Below are 17798 nucleotides of genomic sequence, written 5' to 3'. Positions count from 1 at the left end.
GGAGGATCCTGGCAGGCTACAGTCCATGGGGTCACAAAGAGTCAGACACGACTGAACGACTTCATTTTCTTTTTAGTGGCTAAGACTCCACACTCCCAATGCAGGTGCCCTGAGTTTGATCCTTGATCAGGGAACTAGATCCCACATACTGCAACTAAGACTTGGCATAGCTAAATAAATGAATAATTTTTTTTAAAGAATCTCAGATACTCCTCCTCTATTCCATGCCACTGGGTAAATGCTCTACCTTAACCTCACAGAGGGCAATTCACTGAAGAGGGTAAAACATAGGGTCATAGAACTGGTGACACAGGCAGCTGAGGAAGTGGACACTATATAAAAAACAAAGGGATTATGTGATCACACACAAAATGAATGTAGACAGCCCATCTTCTTTTCCCATTCACTGGGGGAGAGGGAGATATTAAAAGCTAGCTCTTTACCCTTCAGGCAGCAGAGAAACATTTTCTATTGAATATGTGACCAGGCCAGAAGGAAAGACCTAAAGATAATGACATTATGTTGCTCAAACCACTCAACCAGATCAAATTCTTGAAACCAAAGTCAACAAGTTCTGCCACAAGTTCACAGTTTTCAATCAACTTTCCAACCACAGCATTGATCACATTTTGGGCTAAATAGTTCTTTGCTGTGCAAGGATGTCCTGTGCATTGTAGGGGGCTTAACATCACCTCTAGCCTCTACCTGGAAATGCCGGTAGCACCCCCTCAGCCAGTTTTGCCAATCAAAAATGTCTCTAAACATTGTCAAATGTCCCTAAAGAACCCCTGCCCTATTTCTACTCATGAATAGGCAACCAACCTCCCAAGATATCTGGAGAAGAGTCTCCAATTTGGATGACAGAGATCAAAACAGAAAAAGGAACTTAGAAGAAACAGACTAAACAAGAAAAAAATTTCCAACTATTAATACCATTAATATCCTTGGAAACATAACTATGAAACAAAAATGGAACTTTCAGAAAACAAGAACAGGGCTCTTGAAAAATAAGCATATGAAGAAATTTAAAACTCAACAGAAGGGCTGTCAGAAAAAGTTGAGGAAATTTCCTAGAAAGTAGAGCCAAAAGAACAAAGAAAATGGAGAGGAGGAACTCAAATAAGCCAAGAAAATTTCCCAGACCTTAATCCTGAGTTGCTCAAATTGAAAGGAACCACCAAGTGGAAAAGCAAAAAATAATATACAAGGGAACTCCCTAAGGTTATCAGCTGATGTCTCAGTTGAAACTCTGTAGGTCAGAAGGAAGTGGCACAATATATTTAAAGTTATGAAAGGGAAAAACCTACAACCAAGGATACTCTACCCAGCAAAGCTTTCATTCAGATTGAATGGGCAAATCAAAAGCTTTATGGACAACCAAAAGCTAAGAGAATTCAGCACCATCAGACAAGTTTTGCAACAAACACTTAAGGAAATTCTCTAAGTGTAAAAGAAAAGGCCACTACTAAAAACAAGAAAATTATGAATGGAAAAGATCCCCAGAAAAGGAAAACATAAAGTAAAGGTAGGAAATCATCTGCATACAAATAAGATATAAAACCAAGTAACAGCGAGAAGAGCATAACACAAATGCAGGATACTGGAAATACATTTTGAAATTAAAAGACCAGGAACTAAAAAATAATCTAGTTTGTGTGTATGTATAGCTATAATCTGTCTGCAATGCAAGAGACCTGGATTAGATCCCTGGGTCGGGAAGATCCCCTGGAGAAGGGAATGGCTACCCACTACAGTTTTCTTGCCTGAAGAATCCCATGGACAGAGGCGCATGGTGGGCTACAGTCTATAGGTCGCAAAGAGTCAGACACGACTGAGCAACTAATACTTTTCAATTTACATCAAAACCTCACAGTAATAGCAAACAGAAAATCTACAATAGATATACACACAAAAAAGAAAAATGAATCTGAACATAAAACTAAAGTTAGTCAACAAACCACAAGAAGAAAGAACAAATGAGAAAGGGGAAAAAAAGACCAACAAAAATGAATCCAAAACAATTAAGAAAATGGCAATAAGAACACAGGCATGTATGCTCACTCAGCCATGTCTGACTCACTGCAACCCTATGGACTGTAGCTGACCAAGTTCCTGTGTCCATGGGATTTTTCAGGCAAGAATACTGGAGTGGGTTGCCATTTCCTCCTCCAGGGGATCTTTCCAACCCAGGATCAAACCCACGTCTCCTGTGGCTCCTGCACTGGCCGGCAGATTCTTTACAATTGAGGCACCTGAGAACATACTGATATCTACATTAAATGTAAATGAACTAGATGCTCCAATAAAAAGATACAGACTGGCTGAAGATACACTCTCCCAAGACTGAACCAAGAAGAAATAGAAAATACAAACTGACCAATCAGAAGTACTGAAATTGAAACTGTGATTTTAAAGCTTCCAACAAATGTCCAGGACTGGATGGCTTCAAAGGCAAATTCTATGAAACATTTAGAGAAGAGTTAATACCTATCCTTCAACTATTCCACAAAATTGCAGAGGAATAAATACTCTGAAACTCATTCTATGAGGCCACCATGACCTGAATACCAAAGATGACCCAAAAAAAGAAAATTAAAGGCCAATATCATTGATGATGCTTTTGAACTGTGGTGTTGGGAGAAGTCTCTTGGACAGCAAGGAGATCAAACCAGTCAATCTTAAAGGAAATTGACCCTGAATATTCATTGGAAGGACCGATGCTGAAGCTGAAACACCAATACGTTGGCCACGTGATGCAAAGAGCTGACTCATTAGAAAAGACACTGATGCTGGTAAAGATTGAAGGCAGGAGGAGAACGGGATGACAGAGGATGAGATGGTTGGATGGCATCAGCAACTCAACAGAAATGAGTTTGAGCAAGCTCCAGGAGATGGCGAAGGACAGGCAAGCTTGGCATGCTGCAGTCCTTGGAGTCGCAAAGAGCCAGACACAACTAAGTGACTGAACAACAAATCACTGATGAATATAGACATGGAAATCCTCACTAAATACTAACAATCTGAATCCAATAATACATTAAAAGGATCATATATATACATGATCAAGTGGGATTTCTCCCAGGAATGAAAGGATTTTTCAGTATCCACAAATCAAATGTGGGATACACCACATCAACATATTGAAGAATAAAAGCCATGTGATCATCTCAATAGCTGCAGAAAAAGCTTTTGACAAAATTCAACACCCATTTATGATAAAAAAGAAAGTGGGAATAGAGGGAATATATCTCAACATAATAAAGGTCATATATGACAAACCTACAGCTAACACCATACTCAAGGTGAAAATCTAAAAGCATTTCCCCTAAGATCAGGAACAAGACAAGGATGTCCATTCTTGCTACCTTTATTTACCATAGTTTTGGAAGTCCAAGCTGCAGTAATCAGAGAAGAAAAAGAAATCCAAATTGGAAAAGAAGTAGTAAAATTATCACTGCTTGCACATGATATGATACTATACATAGAAAATCCCAAAGTCACTACCAGGAAACTACTAGGGCTCATCAATGAATGTGGTAAACTTGCAGGATGCAAAATTAATACACAGAAATGTCTTGCATTCCTATACACTAACAAAGAAAGATCAGAAAGAGAAATCAAGAAAACAATCCCATTTACCATCCTATCAAAAAGAGTAAAATACCTAGGAATAAACCTACCTAAGAAGACAAAAGACCTGTACTCTGAAAATTATAAGACAGTGATGAGAGCAATCAAAGATGACACAAATAGATGGAGAGACATACCATGTTCTTGGATTAGAAGAATCAATATTGTCAAAATGGCTATAGTACCCAAGGCAATTTACAGATTCAATGTAATCCCTATCAAATTACCAATGGCATTTTTCACAGAACTAGAACAAAAAGAATTGCAAAATTTGCATGGAAACATAAACCCCAAATACCAAAAGTGATCTTGATAAAGAAAAAGGGAATCAGACTTGCTGACTGCAGACTGTACTACAAAGCTACAGTCATCAAAACAGTACAGTACTACTGTACTGTACTATAGATAAAATGGAACAGGATAGAAAGCCCAGAAACAAATCCATGTATTTATGGCCAATTAATCTACAACAATGGAAGCAAAATTATACAATGCAGGAAAGACAGTTTCTTCAATAAATGGTGCTGGGAAAACTAGACAGTTATTTGTAAAAAAATGAAATCAAAACATTCTTTAGCACCATACAGAAAAATAAGCTCAAAATGGATTAAAGGCTTAAATATAAGATCAGATATTATAATACTCTTAGAGAAAAACGTAGGCAGAACACTCTTTGACAATAATCGCAGCAACATTTTTTCTGAGCTGTCTCCTAGAGTAATGGAAATAAAGCAAAAATAAACAAATGGGACCTAATTAAACTCAAAAGCTTTTGCACAGCAAAGGAAATCATAAACAAAACAAAAGGCAGCCCACAGAATGGGAGAAAATATTTGCAAATGATGCAACTGACAAAGGATTAATCTCCAAAATTTATAAACAGCTCTTATGGCTCAGTATCAAAAAAACAAACAACCTATTCAAAAAACAGTCAGAAGACCTAAATAGATGTTTCTCCAAAGAAGACATACAGATGGCCAAAAGAGACACATGAAAAGATGCTCAACATTGCTAATTATTAGAGAAATGCAAATCAAAACTACAATGAGATATTACCTCACACCTGTCAGAATGGCTATTATCAAAAAGCCTATAAACAGTAAATGCTGGAGAGGGTGTGGAGAGAAGGGAACACTCCTGTTGGAGGGAATGTAAATTGGTACAGCTGCTATGGAGAACAGTATGGAGGTCCCTTAAGAAAGGTCGCTTAACATATGATCCAGCAATCCCACTCCTGGGCATACAACCAGAGAAATACATGGTTCAAAAGGATACATGCACCGCTATGTTCATTGCAGTGCTATTTACAACAGCCAAGACATGGAAGCAATCTAAATGTTCATTGGCAGATGAATGGATAAAGAAGGTGTGGTATATTTCTACAATGAAATACTACTTAGCTACAAAAAATGAAATAATGCTATTTTGCAGCAACACATATGAACCTAGAGATTGTCATACTAAGACAAAAACAAATATCATATGATATTGCTTTTATGTGCAATCTAAAAAAATGATACGTGAACTTATTTACAAAACAGATATGTGTTCACAGACATAGAGTACGAATTTATGTTTACCAGGGGGAAGGGTGGAAGGAGGGATAGATTGGGAGTTTGGGACTGACAAGTATACACTGCTATAATTAAAATACATAATCAACAAGGACCTATTGTATAGCACAGGGAATGCTGCACAACATTCTGTAATAATCTAAATGGGAAGATAATTTATAAAAGAATAGTTACATGTATAACTGAATCACTTTGCTGTATGACTGAAACTAAAACAGCATTCTACATAGACTATTCTCCAATATAAAATTTAAATGAAAAAAAAAAGGACCCACAAAGTACTCAGCAAAATAGGTAATAGATACATGTTCACACATGCCATTGTGAAATTTAAGAACCCTGTGGGCCAGAGAACATTCAGATTTCCACAAATAGGAGTAAGGGTGCACAAGGAGGATAGGATGATACAGTTAATACACAGGAACTGCTGTGGTTTCCCATCTCTCAATGGCAACACTAGAGGCAATAAGACAGTAGAGCACCTTCAGAACCATGAAGAAAAATTATTTCTAACCTTTAAAGTCTACATCTAGCCAGAAAAATCAATAATAGTAAAAAGGAATTTTTTTCAGACACAAAAAACCTCAATACCTTATTTGCAATACATACTTTCTGAAGAAATTATTGTAGGATGTGTTTGCTAGAACAAGGGAGCAGACCAGTAAAAAACAGGACAGTCAAGGGACAGCAAATGCCTTCAACACAGGAATGAGAGTAAGATCTCAGGCTGCTAGCTATGCACTGAGCCATCAAAGATTCCCAATGCCACCTTTTAACTTGAAAACAGAAGAATCCCATAAGCTGGGGCCAGATTGCTCTGTTTTGCTTTTTCTGACCAAGGGCTGATGAGATTCCTGCTCCTTTCTGCTGCCCAGATCAGCAGAAGATTCTCACTTCACTCAACAGCAGTGTTCTTAGGAATAGCTGAGTGGGAGGCCTCCTCAGTGAACTGAAAAGCAGGAAATGCAGAGCAGCCCATGCCCCCTGACAGCATTCCAGCTGGATGTTCAGTACCCCATCCTGCACTATAGCATGGATGTCCTGCCTGTGGAGAGCCCTGTGTTTGGGGATTTACTCGGGATCTTGCCAATGGATTTCCTAGCAGGGGCTCCTATATGTTCTCAGGTATGTGAAGCCAGACTGAACAAGAGGTTCTGTTTGTCTTCTCTTCCCTTCTGATTCTTCACACAATAGTGGTATTATTGCCCTTTCCTCACACAGTTAACTTTGTGCTCACTACTCATTTTTAATGAATAAACAATATACTGTTTAGGGATACATACGTAGATGGTAAAGCTATAAAGAAAATCAAAAGGAATCTTGAGTACAAAAGCCAGGATAATGGTTATGGGAGAAAGGGAGGTTATGATCAGAAAGGGGTACACAGGGGGCTTTTAAAGGTCTTAGCAATATTTTATTCTTAACTTGGATAATAGATTCATGGGTTTTCATTTTATTAGCATTCTTTAAAATACACATATGTGCAGGCACACAGACACACACACTATACACTCCTCCATTCACATATTTCCTAGTTAAAAATAATTGTAACAGCTGAGGGATACATCCCTAAGATCTCACTAATCAAAAGAGGTCTTAATTTTTAAATATATGTATAATATAAATTATTTTAAATGACTTGTATATATATATAAATGAAGAAAAACTGTGTTTATGTCTCGATCATAATAAAGTCAACATGGATTATGTTAACTGTAATTTTACATCTAGCTGAACTGAACTTAATCCATTAAGCTGTTGCATGTAAACTTCAGAGTGACATCTATAATACAAAGTTCTCAGAGGCTTACAAACAAAAACTTACATATCTAAGGAAACCTTCAATAAATGGGGTGAACTTCCTGTGTCCTTCCTAGGAACTTCATTACATTTATAATGAATTGTGCGATGTACTACAATAGATGTAGGAAAAGCATGAAGAACAACCACCAATTAACCAAAGGGAAGATAAGGATGGGGGAAATGAAGCTGTTTGGTATTGCTGGCATGAAAAATTGAAGGGTGAGAAGTGGCTGGAAAAGGAGAAAGGTGTCAGAGACCACTTTGACAGAAGAAGGGAAAATAGGTTGAGGAGTGAGTGGGGGCCACTCAGGAAGTTATTACATTAGCCAAAGCATAAGATGATAAAGACTTAAACCAATGCATCAGTAGATAAAACTGAGAGCGACTTAAACTGACAAGCAACAGTTAATTAGTGATTAGCTAGGGGATGGTTGGGGGTTGGTTGAAAGAATGACATACAGATTTCTGGCAAAAGTTACAGGGTAAATAATGATACCACCAAATGAAAATGTGACTACTACAGGAGAAAGAACTGGTAGAAGGCTGAGAAAGAAAAGAGACACACAGCTGTGTTTTGAAAATACCAATTTCCAAATTATTCATTTCCATGGATCAAGGCAGAGATTTAGAGAGCGCAATTAGATAGGAGTTGGTAAAGAATTTGCCTGCAGTGCAGGAGACCCGGGTTCGATCCCTGGGTTGGGAAGATCCCCTGGAGAAGGAAATGGCAACCCACTCCAGTATCCTTGCCTGGAAAATCTCATGGACAGAGGAACCTGGTGGATTGCAGTCCATGGGGTCGCAAAGAGTCGGGCACAACTGAGCGACAAACACACACACACACATATAGTTTAAGGAAGGGTCAACATGTAGATGATGAAGACATCAACTACCATTTGCAGCATACCATGAGCCAAGCATGCTGCTGAGAACTCTATATAGATTCTCCCATTCATCATAATTTATCATTATTTATCATAATAGTAAATATACTACTAGCCCCTGTTTTAAAGATTAGGAAACTGAGGCTAAGTCAGGTTGTCTGTGGCCGAACGGTTAGTCAGGACTGAAGCCTAGACATATAAAACTCTAGAATCTAAGTTCTCATCTCTACACTCCCTAGGAAGCATGGGTGACCAGGAGCCATTGATGTGAATGAGAGTACAGACTGAAAAGGACAGAAGACAGAAGCCAAGAAAACAAGAACATATCCCCCAATTCCTCCCCAAGGAATTGCTAGAAACACCTCCCACAGAAAGACTATAAGAAGCCCAGAAAGAAAAAAGAAGTGCTACAGGCAAGTTCTTAGAACATAGAATCTTACAGAAGTACACCATAAAGACCAAGTGCTCAGAGTCTGCTCTCGACATGAACAAAGAAGTTCCCTCTGTTCTTCTCAAGACTGGTACAAGAAAAGAGTAATTTTCCCTCTTAAATTAAGAACTACACATTCACATTTTGCTATTTTCTAAATGTGGGACAGAAACTGGCCCAATGAAAATACTCACTAGAGAAACAACTTTTGGGAAACTTGCACCTGATCTTTTCTCCTGGTGTTCATGAACTGACTTATCATTAGAACAGGTGGTCATCTTTATCCACAGGTTCTACATCTGTAGATTTAAACAAACAAACAAAAACTCCAGAAATTTCCAAAAAACAAAACTTAAGTTTGCTGAACACAAGCAAATATTTACATAGTATTTACACTGTATTCAGTTCAGTTCAGTCACTCAGTCATGTTCGACTCTTTGCGCCCCCATGAATTGCAGCACGCCAGCCCTCCCTGTCTATCACCAACCCCTGGAGTTCACTCAAACTCATGTCCATCGAGTCAGTGATGCCATCCAGCCATCTCATCATCTATCGTCGCCTTCTCCTCCTGCCCCCAATTCCTCCCAGCATCCGAGTCTTTTCCAGTGAGTCAACTCTTTGCATGAGGTGGCCAAAGTATTGGAGTTTCAGCTTTAGCATAATTTCTTCCAAAGAAATCCCAGGGCTGATCTCCTTCAGAATGGACTGGTTGGATCTCCTTGCAATGCAAGGGACTCTCAAGAGTCTTCTCCAACACCACAGTTCAAAAGCATCAATTCTTCGGTGCTCAGCCTTCTTCACAGTCCAACACTCACATCCATACATGACTACTGGAAAAACCACAGCCTTGACTAGACGGACCTTAGTCAGCAAAGTAATGTCTCTGCTTTTGAATATACTATCTAGGTTGGTCATAACTTTTCTTCCAAGGAGTAAGTGTCTTTTAATTTCATGGCTGCAGTCACCATCTGCAGTGTTTGGAGCCCAAAAAATAAAGTCGGACACTGTTTACACTGTTTCCCCGTCTATTTTCCATGAAGTGATGGGACCAGATGCCATGATCTTCGTTTTCTGAATGTTGAGCTTTAAGCCAACTTTTTTACTCTCCTCTTTCACTTTCATCAAGAGGCTTTTTAGTTCCTCTTGACTTTCTGCCATAAGGGTGGTGTCATCTGCATATCTGAGGTTATTGATATTTCTCCCGGCAATCTTGATTCCAGCTTGTGCTTCATCCAGCCCAGCGTTTCTCATGATCTACTCTGCATGTAAGTTAAATAAGCAGGGTGACAATATACAGCCTTGACATACATACTCCTTTTCCTATTTGGAACCAGTCTGTTGTTCCATGTCCAGTTCTCACTATTCCTTCCTGACCTGCATATAGGTTTCTCAAGAGGCAGGTCAAGTGGTCTGGTATTCTCATCTCTTTCAGAATTTTCCACAGTTTATTGTGATCCACACAGTCCAAGGCTTTGGCATAGTTAATAAAGCAGAAATAGATGTTTTTCTGGAACTCTCTTGCTTTTTCAATGATCCAGCGGATGTTGGCAATTTGATCTCTGGTTCCTCTGCCTTTTCTAAAACCAGCTTGAACATCAGGGAGTTCATGGTTCACGTATTGCTGAAGCCTGGCTTGGAGAATTTTGAGCATTACTTTACTAGCATGTGAGATCAGTGCAATTGTGCAGTAGTTTAAGCATTCGTTGGCATTGCCTTTCTTTGGGATTGGAATGAAAACGGACCTTTTCCAGTCCTGTGGCCACTGCTGAGTTTTCCAAATTTGCTGGCATATTGAGTGCAGCCCTTTCACAGCATCATCTTTCAGGATTTGAAAGAGCTCAACTGGAATTCCATCACCTCCAGTAGCTTTGTTCGTAGTGTTTTCTAAGGCCCACTTGACTTCACATTCCAGGATGTCTGGCTCTAGGTGAGTGATCACACCATCATGATTATCTTGGTCATGAAGATCTTTTTTGTACAGTTCTGTGTATTCTTGCCACCTCTTCTTAATATCTTCTGCTTCTGTTAGGTCCATACCATTTCTGTCCTTTATCGAGCCCATCTTTGCATGAAATGTTCCCTTGGTATCTCTAATTTCCTTGAAGAGATCTCTAGTTTTTCCCATTCTGTTGTTTTTCTCTATTTCTTTGTATTGATCGCTGAGGAAGGCTTTCTTATCTCTCCTTGCTATTCTTTGGAACTTTGCATTCAGATGCTTATATCTTTCTTTTCGCTTCTCTTCTTTTCACAGCTATTTGTAAGGCCTCCCCTGACAGCCATTTTGCTTTTTTATACTGTATTAGGTATTATAAATTATCTAGAGGTGATTTAAAGTATATGAGAGGATGTGTATGAGTTACAGACAAATATTATGTCATTTTATAGAGGACTTGAGCATCAGAGGAGTTTGGTATCCACGGGGTTCTGGAAGCAATCCCCCACAGATATTGAAATGACTGTACTAACATTATCACAACTGTCAAATTCTGTGTGCATAATCCAGTCTTTATAAGCTGAAACTAATAATTATAGAAGTCTGACAGTATGAAATTAAATTGTAAATCCTATTTATAAAAGGAATATATTCTGTTAATATGTCAGGAACATCGGTTGTTTTCCAAATGCTACATTAGCCTATAACAGTATTGTTCAGTTCAGTTGCTCAGTCGTGTCCCACTCTTTGCAACCTCATGGAAGCCTGCCACTAATTATCACTCTGCACCTAATTAATATTTGAGCACGGAAGTTGCTATCTTCATTAACATATTTTTTTCCAGTCATACTTCCATGAAGTGCTGTTAATCTCTTCCCACCCAGAGCCATGTTGCATGGATCTCCATAATAACTTAGATCTACTTCTGAATTAAATAAAATTTAAATAAGTTAGTGAAAGAAATTGCAAAGCCAGCAACACTTCTTTCTCTATTATTCATTTTAGTTGCATCAAGATTATAAAAATTTTATATAGTGGTATACAACAAAAATGTAATTAGCAAACACTCTAAAGGGTTTCCCAAAGCAGCATCTTATAGAATCCTGAAAGAATAAAAGTTTGGTAAACACCATATACAATCCCTACCCACCACCCCCATTCCATATTCACATTACACATTAGCAGCCAAGTCCTGCAGTTAGGAAATAAACATCTCTCTACCACAGTCTACCCAATCATCCATGTAGCACTTATTAATCATTAATGTTTCTCAAAAAACACTTTGGATATGATATTTAAATTTTAATATTTATAACAAACAGTACAAATTATGATGTTGTAAAAGCCATGAATCACCCAGATTCTAAACAAACTTTTTTAAAAACAAATATTCTCCTCAAACATAGCACAGAAATTGCTTACATTCTTACAAGGGTGGGGGGTGGTGGTAATCCAATTGTTTGCTGAGTAAAGGATGGAAAGCATTTAACTATGTGATTTAAATATCAATTCATTAATAGTCCCAAAAGTAATTTACTCTTTACAAATGTTAATATAAGCATATTCAGCATGCAATAATTCAACCTCTGGTCTTTTAACCAAAAAAAAAAAAAAAACCCAAACAAAAACAGTTAACAAAAAGGCAAAGCATACAAAGGAAATAAGCATTTATACCCAATTACTCAGCTCAGTGCAGGGCAGCAGAAAATAGGTTTTGAATCATGATTGTAGTCATCAGTTTCTAGGTCTGAAGAAGTAAAGTAAATGATCTGGAAAGTAATTGCTTTAGGAGAGAGAAATAAGAGTATAAAATAAATGGATATAACTGCTTGTGTAAGATAGTAAAATTAAATATGCAAACAGTTGGGGAATTTCTCAAGTTAGGTAAAGAACTGAAATCCGTGCATGTCACAAAGACTACGTGAGTTAGTAATGCTCAGTGTTAACCAGTTTCCTAAGGATGGTTCAACCCTTCAGTACTTATAAAAGGACTTCCTTTTAACTAATAAGGCACACAATATATTGGGCATGGAGGATAGGAAAAGACAGGGCCATCATATCCCACAACATATCTGAAACTGAACCCCATCTGAAGGCCAACTCCATACTTCCTTCCAGTTGCTTAGTCAAAAATTATGGTGCCAATCTTGATCCCTTTATTCTTTTCACATTGCCAATCCAATTCATTAGGAAATGCTCTTGGCTCTACTTTGCTGAGATATTCTATCTTTCCATTTGTTTCAAGAAAAAATCTGTGACCAATTCATCGAGCAATTTTATGATAGCTGAATTAAAACCATCATGAGATAATTCCAAAATCTGATTCAACTCACTATTGGCCTCTTCTCATTCAAACTGTGGTTTTTCTGGTACTTGGTATGACAAATGGTTTTCAACTGTAGCCTGGATATTTTGGTCATTGTTAGGAGACCATTGATCACAGATCTTCTATTTTAGCAGGCAGTTGCCCTATTTAGGTTTAGTGTATCAGCTCTAGACTAATTATGTGGGGTTTAGTTCCAGTGACAGTTTAGTTTTCTAAGACCTTACAATGGTATTTTGGTCTGCTTCATTCTTCTGGTGCTGCTGGGAGCTCCCAGTCAATCCCTGTTGATGCCATCCTCAGGAACAAAAGGTGCTTCCCAGGGCCAGTTGCTAGCCTAGGGCAATATTGAAGGAGAGGATATCAGAAGCTACTGGGCCCTGGGATTCTTTCTGCCAAGAGGTGGAGGACAGCAGGGAAGAGACTAGTATAGCAAGGTCTTTGCTCTTGCTGCTATTGTCAACAGGACAGATGACAGGCCTGGACTGTGGCATGGGGCTGAAATGGCCATGTTCACTGCTGCTGCTGCTGCTGCTGCTGGCAGGTCAGACTACATGGCAAGGCCCCAGCTGTGGAGCAAGGGCTGGGATGGCTAAGGCCTTTGCTGCTCCTGTTGGGGCTGTGGGCAGATCAGATTGCCCACTAGGCCCCAGATGTGGACCTAACTAGGTCTCTGTTGGGTTCCCCCTTTCCAAGTCCTCTGGTCAGTGAAAGCAGGCTTTTGTTTTTGTTTTCTATGCCCTGTGATGGGTTCTGGATAGTAGGTCTCTCTAACAGCCAGTCCAGGAATAATCGGAAGGTAAAAAGAAAACCTCATGAACTCTCCATAATGTCATTTTTGAAGTGCTGAGGTTCCTAGCTAGTCTGCCTTCTTTCCAATTTTCAGAGTTCTTTTGCTGCTGTCAGTTGAATAACTGCTCAGTTGTATTTCACGGGGAAAGGGCAGTTAAAAGTGAGTCTTACACCACCATGTCCTAAAATGAAAGTCTGCATTTTCAACTTTTGTCATTGGCTAGCATTAGGAATCCATTCCATTCAAAACTGAAAGAAGTGAGTTCTTTTATATCCAAGTTAAAAATTTTTTATCCCAGTTAAAAATAGTAGCCATTAAGCTCATCAGGTTCGTAACAGAGTTTTCCATGACTTCTGGTTCAGAATTTTAGGATAAGTAACTGTAATGGGGTGTTCCTCGGTGAGGCCCTTCCCCCATATCCTCTGTTTCAGCTCCTCTCAGAAGCTCCCATATAATAGTATCTCATGGATATTTCTTGAGTTTTCCAGATGCTAAAAACCTCCAACAAATGGAAGCAATTAATCACTTGATGATCATGAGTACATACCTCAAGACATACTGGTGACTAAAGATTAATAAAGTTAACTGCCCTGTTACCTCAACATCAACCAATGAGAGAACTGCACATGAACTGATCACACACCCTACAGCCACCCCTCACTCACCTGTCCTTTAAAAATGCTTTGCTGAAACCCTTCAGGGAATTCAGGGTTGGGTGGGGGGCACGAGCTACCAGTCCCCTTACTTGGCCCTGCAAAAAACTTTTCTATGAGCCTGCATTTAGTATTGGTATTCTTCAAATCCTAAAAGGCTGAGAAACACAAAACTAGCCAAGTAGACTAGAATAGGGGTGTCTTTCCATTCTCTCAACGTATCAGGTATGCACACAAGCATATGTATACACACACACTCATACTGCCTCACAGCCTTCCTGAGTCTAAAAGGAGAGCTAAGACACCAGCATCTATTTAGCATATTTCAGTTATGGCACATTGGCTGGAAAGTGGTGTTTTTAATAACAATTTCATTATTGAGTCTTACACATTACAGAAAGTGAGAAAAGTTAAGGATTACAGTAATTTACATAAGTAAGGTTATATACAACTGAAGATCAACTTTTAAAAAAGATTTATTGGTAGACTACACTAGCTCTTTGAGGGCAAGGATTTTCTCTTATCCATCCTGTATCTCTAGCATGTAGAACTATGCCTGATATTATGGTAGTAAAGACTCAGTAAGTGCTTTCTGGATAGACAAATGGACAGATAAAGCCATTTTAGAATGCATAAACATAGCTTTCATCTTTAAGACAGTTGCATTATATTTCAGTTAACCTCAACTTACAGCTCTTTAATAGCTTTTATATCTCTTTAATCCCCTAGGGGAGATTTTCACTTATCTAGTAGAAGTAAAAAATTTTATTTGTCAATGTTAATTGCCAAAAGGTAGATCAAAAGTTGTAAAATCATATACCAAGTTATTTAATTTTAAAATACTTCTTCAAAAATGATTTTTTTAAAACTAGAGATGTTGATGCCAATTCAAAATCCTTCTGTTATCATAATTAAAATTCAAAAAACACTCTTTTTTACTTTTAACATACACTAACATCTCTTCTTAAACACTTTGTTTTAATGCTTTAAAATAGGCCTTGTAAACTTGAGGCATTTTACAAAAATAGTCTCCTGTAATTGCAGAGAACCAAACACAGTTCCTAAAATTCAGAAAGCTTTTCAATCTAAAAGTTTATAAAGTTAACTGTGACAAACATGAACTCAAAATTAATTAATTCAATCTTTTGTTTGACTGTTTAACCAGTTTCAGTTCAGTTCATTCGCTCAGTCGCGTCTGACTCTTTGCGACCCCATGGACCAAAGCATGCCAGGCCTCCCTGTCCATCACCAACTCCTAGAGTTTACTCAAAATCACCTCCATTGAATTGGTGATGCCATCCAACCATCTAATCCTCTGTTGTCCCCTTCTCTTCCCACCTTCAATCTTTCCCAACATCAGGGTTTTTCAAAAGAGTCAGCTCTTTGCATCAGGTGGCAAAAGCACTGGAGTTTCAGCTTTAACATCAGTCCTTCCAATGAACACTCAGGACTGATCTCCTTTAGAATGGACTAGTTGGATCTCCTTGCAGTCCAAGGGACTCTCAAGAGTCTTCTCCAACACCATGGTTCAAAAGCATCAATTCTTTGGCGCTCAGCTTTCTTTATACTCCAACTCTCACATCCATACATGACTACTGGAAAACCCATAGCCTTGACTAGATGAACCTTTGTTGGCAAAGTAATGTTTCTGTTTTTTAATACGCTGTCTAGGTTGGTCATAACTTTCTTTCCAAGGAGTAAGCGTCTTTTAATCTCATGGCTGCAATTACCATCTGCAGTGATTTTGGAGCCCAGAAAAATAAAGTTAGCAATTGTTTCCACTGTTTCCCCATCTATTTGCCATGAAGTGATGGGACCAGATGCCATGATCTTCGTTTTCTGAATGTTGAGCCTTAAGCCAACTTTTTCACTCTCCTCTTTCACTTTCATCAAGAGGCTTTTTACTTCCTCTTGACTTTCTGCCATAAGGGTTGTGTTATCTGCATATCTGAGGTTACTGATATTTCTGGTGGCAATCTTGATTCCAGCTTGTGCTTCATCCAGACCAGCGTTTCTCATGATGTATTCTGCATATAAGTTAAATAGGCAGTGTGACAATATACAGCTTGATGTACTCCTTTTCCTATTTGGAACCAGTCTGGTGTTCCATGTCCAGATCTAACTGTGGCTTCCTGACCTGCATACAGATTTCTCAAGAGGCAGGTTACGTGATCTGGTATTCCCATCTCTTTCAGAATTTTCCAGTTTGTTGTGATCCACACAGTCAAAGGCTTTGGCATGGTCAATAAAGCAGATGTTTTTCTGCAACTCTCTTGCTTTTCCAATGATCCAACAGATGTTGGCAATTTGATCTCTGATTCGTCTGCCTTTTCTAAAACCAGCTTGAACATCTGGAATTTCACAGTTCACGTACTGCTTAAGCCTGGCTTGGAGAATTTTGAGCATTACTTTATTAGCGTGTGCTGCTGCTGCTGCTAAGTCACTTCAGTGGTGTCCGACTCCATGTGACCCCATAGATGGCAGCCCACCAGGCTCCCCCATCCCTGGGATTCTCCAGGCAAGAACACCAGAGTGGGTTGCCATTTCCTTCTCCAATGCATGAAAGTGAAAAGTGAAAGGGAGTTGCTCAGTCGTGTCCGACTCTTCCTGACCCCATGGACCGCAGCCTACCAGGCTCCTCTGTCCATGGAATTTTCCAGGCAAGAGTACTGGAGTGGGGTGCCAGATGAGTGCAATTGTGTGGTAGTTTGAGTATTCGTTGGCATTGCCTTTCTTTGGGATGAATGAAAACTGACCTTTTCCAGTCCTGTGGCCACTGCTGAGTTTTCCAAATTTGCTGGCATATTGAGTGTAGTACTTTCACAGCATCATCTTTCAGGATTTGAAATAGCTCAACTGGAAATCCATCATCTCCACTAGCTTTGTTCGTAGTGACGCTTTCTAAGGCCCACTTGACTTCACATTCCAGGATGTCTGGCTCAAGGTGTGTGATCACACCATTGTGATTATCTGGGTCATGAAGATCTTTTTTGTATAGTTCTTCTATGTATTCTTGCCACCTCTTCTTAATATCTTCTGCTTCTGTTAGGTCCATACCATTTCTGTCCTTTATCGAGCCCATCTTTGCATGAAATGTTCCCTTGGTATCTCTAATTTTCTTGAAGAGATCTCTAGTCTTTCCCATTCTATTGTTTTCCTCTATTTCTTTGCACTGATCACTGAGGAAGGCTTTCTTATCTCTCCTTGCTATTCTTTAGAACTCTGCATTCAAATGGGTATATCTTTCCTTTTCTCCTTTGCTTTTCACTTCTCCTCTTTTCACAGCTATTTGTAAGGCCTCCTCAGACAGCCATTTTGCTTTTTTGCGTTTTTTTTTCTTGGGCATGGTCTTGATCCCTGTCTCCTGTACAATGTCATGAACCTCCGTCCATAGTTCATCAGGCACTCTGTCTATCAGATCTAGTCCTTTAAATCTATTTCTCACTTCCACTGTATAATCATAAGGGATTTGATTTAGGTCATACCTGAATGGTCTAGTGGTTTTCCCCACCTTCTTCAATTTACATCTGAATTTGGCAATAAGGAGTTCATGATCTGAGCCACAGTCTACTCCTGGTCTTGTTTTTGCTGACTGTATAAAGTTTCTCCATATTTGGCTGCAAAGAATATAATCAGTCTGATTTTGGTGTTGGCCATCTGGTGATGTCCATGTGTAGAGTCTTCTCTTGTGTTGTTGGAAGGGGGTCTTTGCTATGACCAGTGTATTCTCCTGGCAGAACTCTATTAGTCTTTGCCCTGCTTCATTCTGTACTCC

General features: G+C 39.0%; 1 protein-coding gene across 8 annotated transcripts in view; it reads right to left on the bottom strand.

The window, feature by feature from the left end:
- The window catches only part of CASK (calcium/calmodulin dependent serine protein kinase), a 392189-nt gene that overhangs the window by 309637 nt on the left and 64754 nt on the right, over nt 1-17798 (bottom strand). The gene's annotated exons all lie outside the window — the stretch shown is intronic.

This window comes from Oryx dammah, unplaced genomic scaffold, assembly GCF_014754425.2.
Source record: "Oryx dammah isolate SB20612 unplaced genomic scaffold, SCBI_Odam_1.1 HiC_scaffold_23, whole genome shotgun sequence".
Lineage (NCBI taxonomy): Eukaryota > Metazoa > Chordata > Mammalia > Artiodactyla > Bovidae > Oryx > Oryx dammah.
This window is presented reverse-complemented; position numbering and strand designations above follow the sequence as displayed.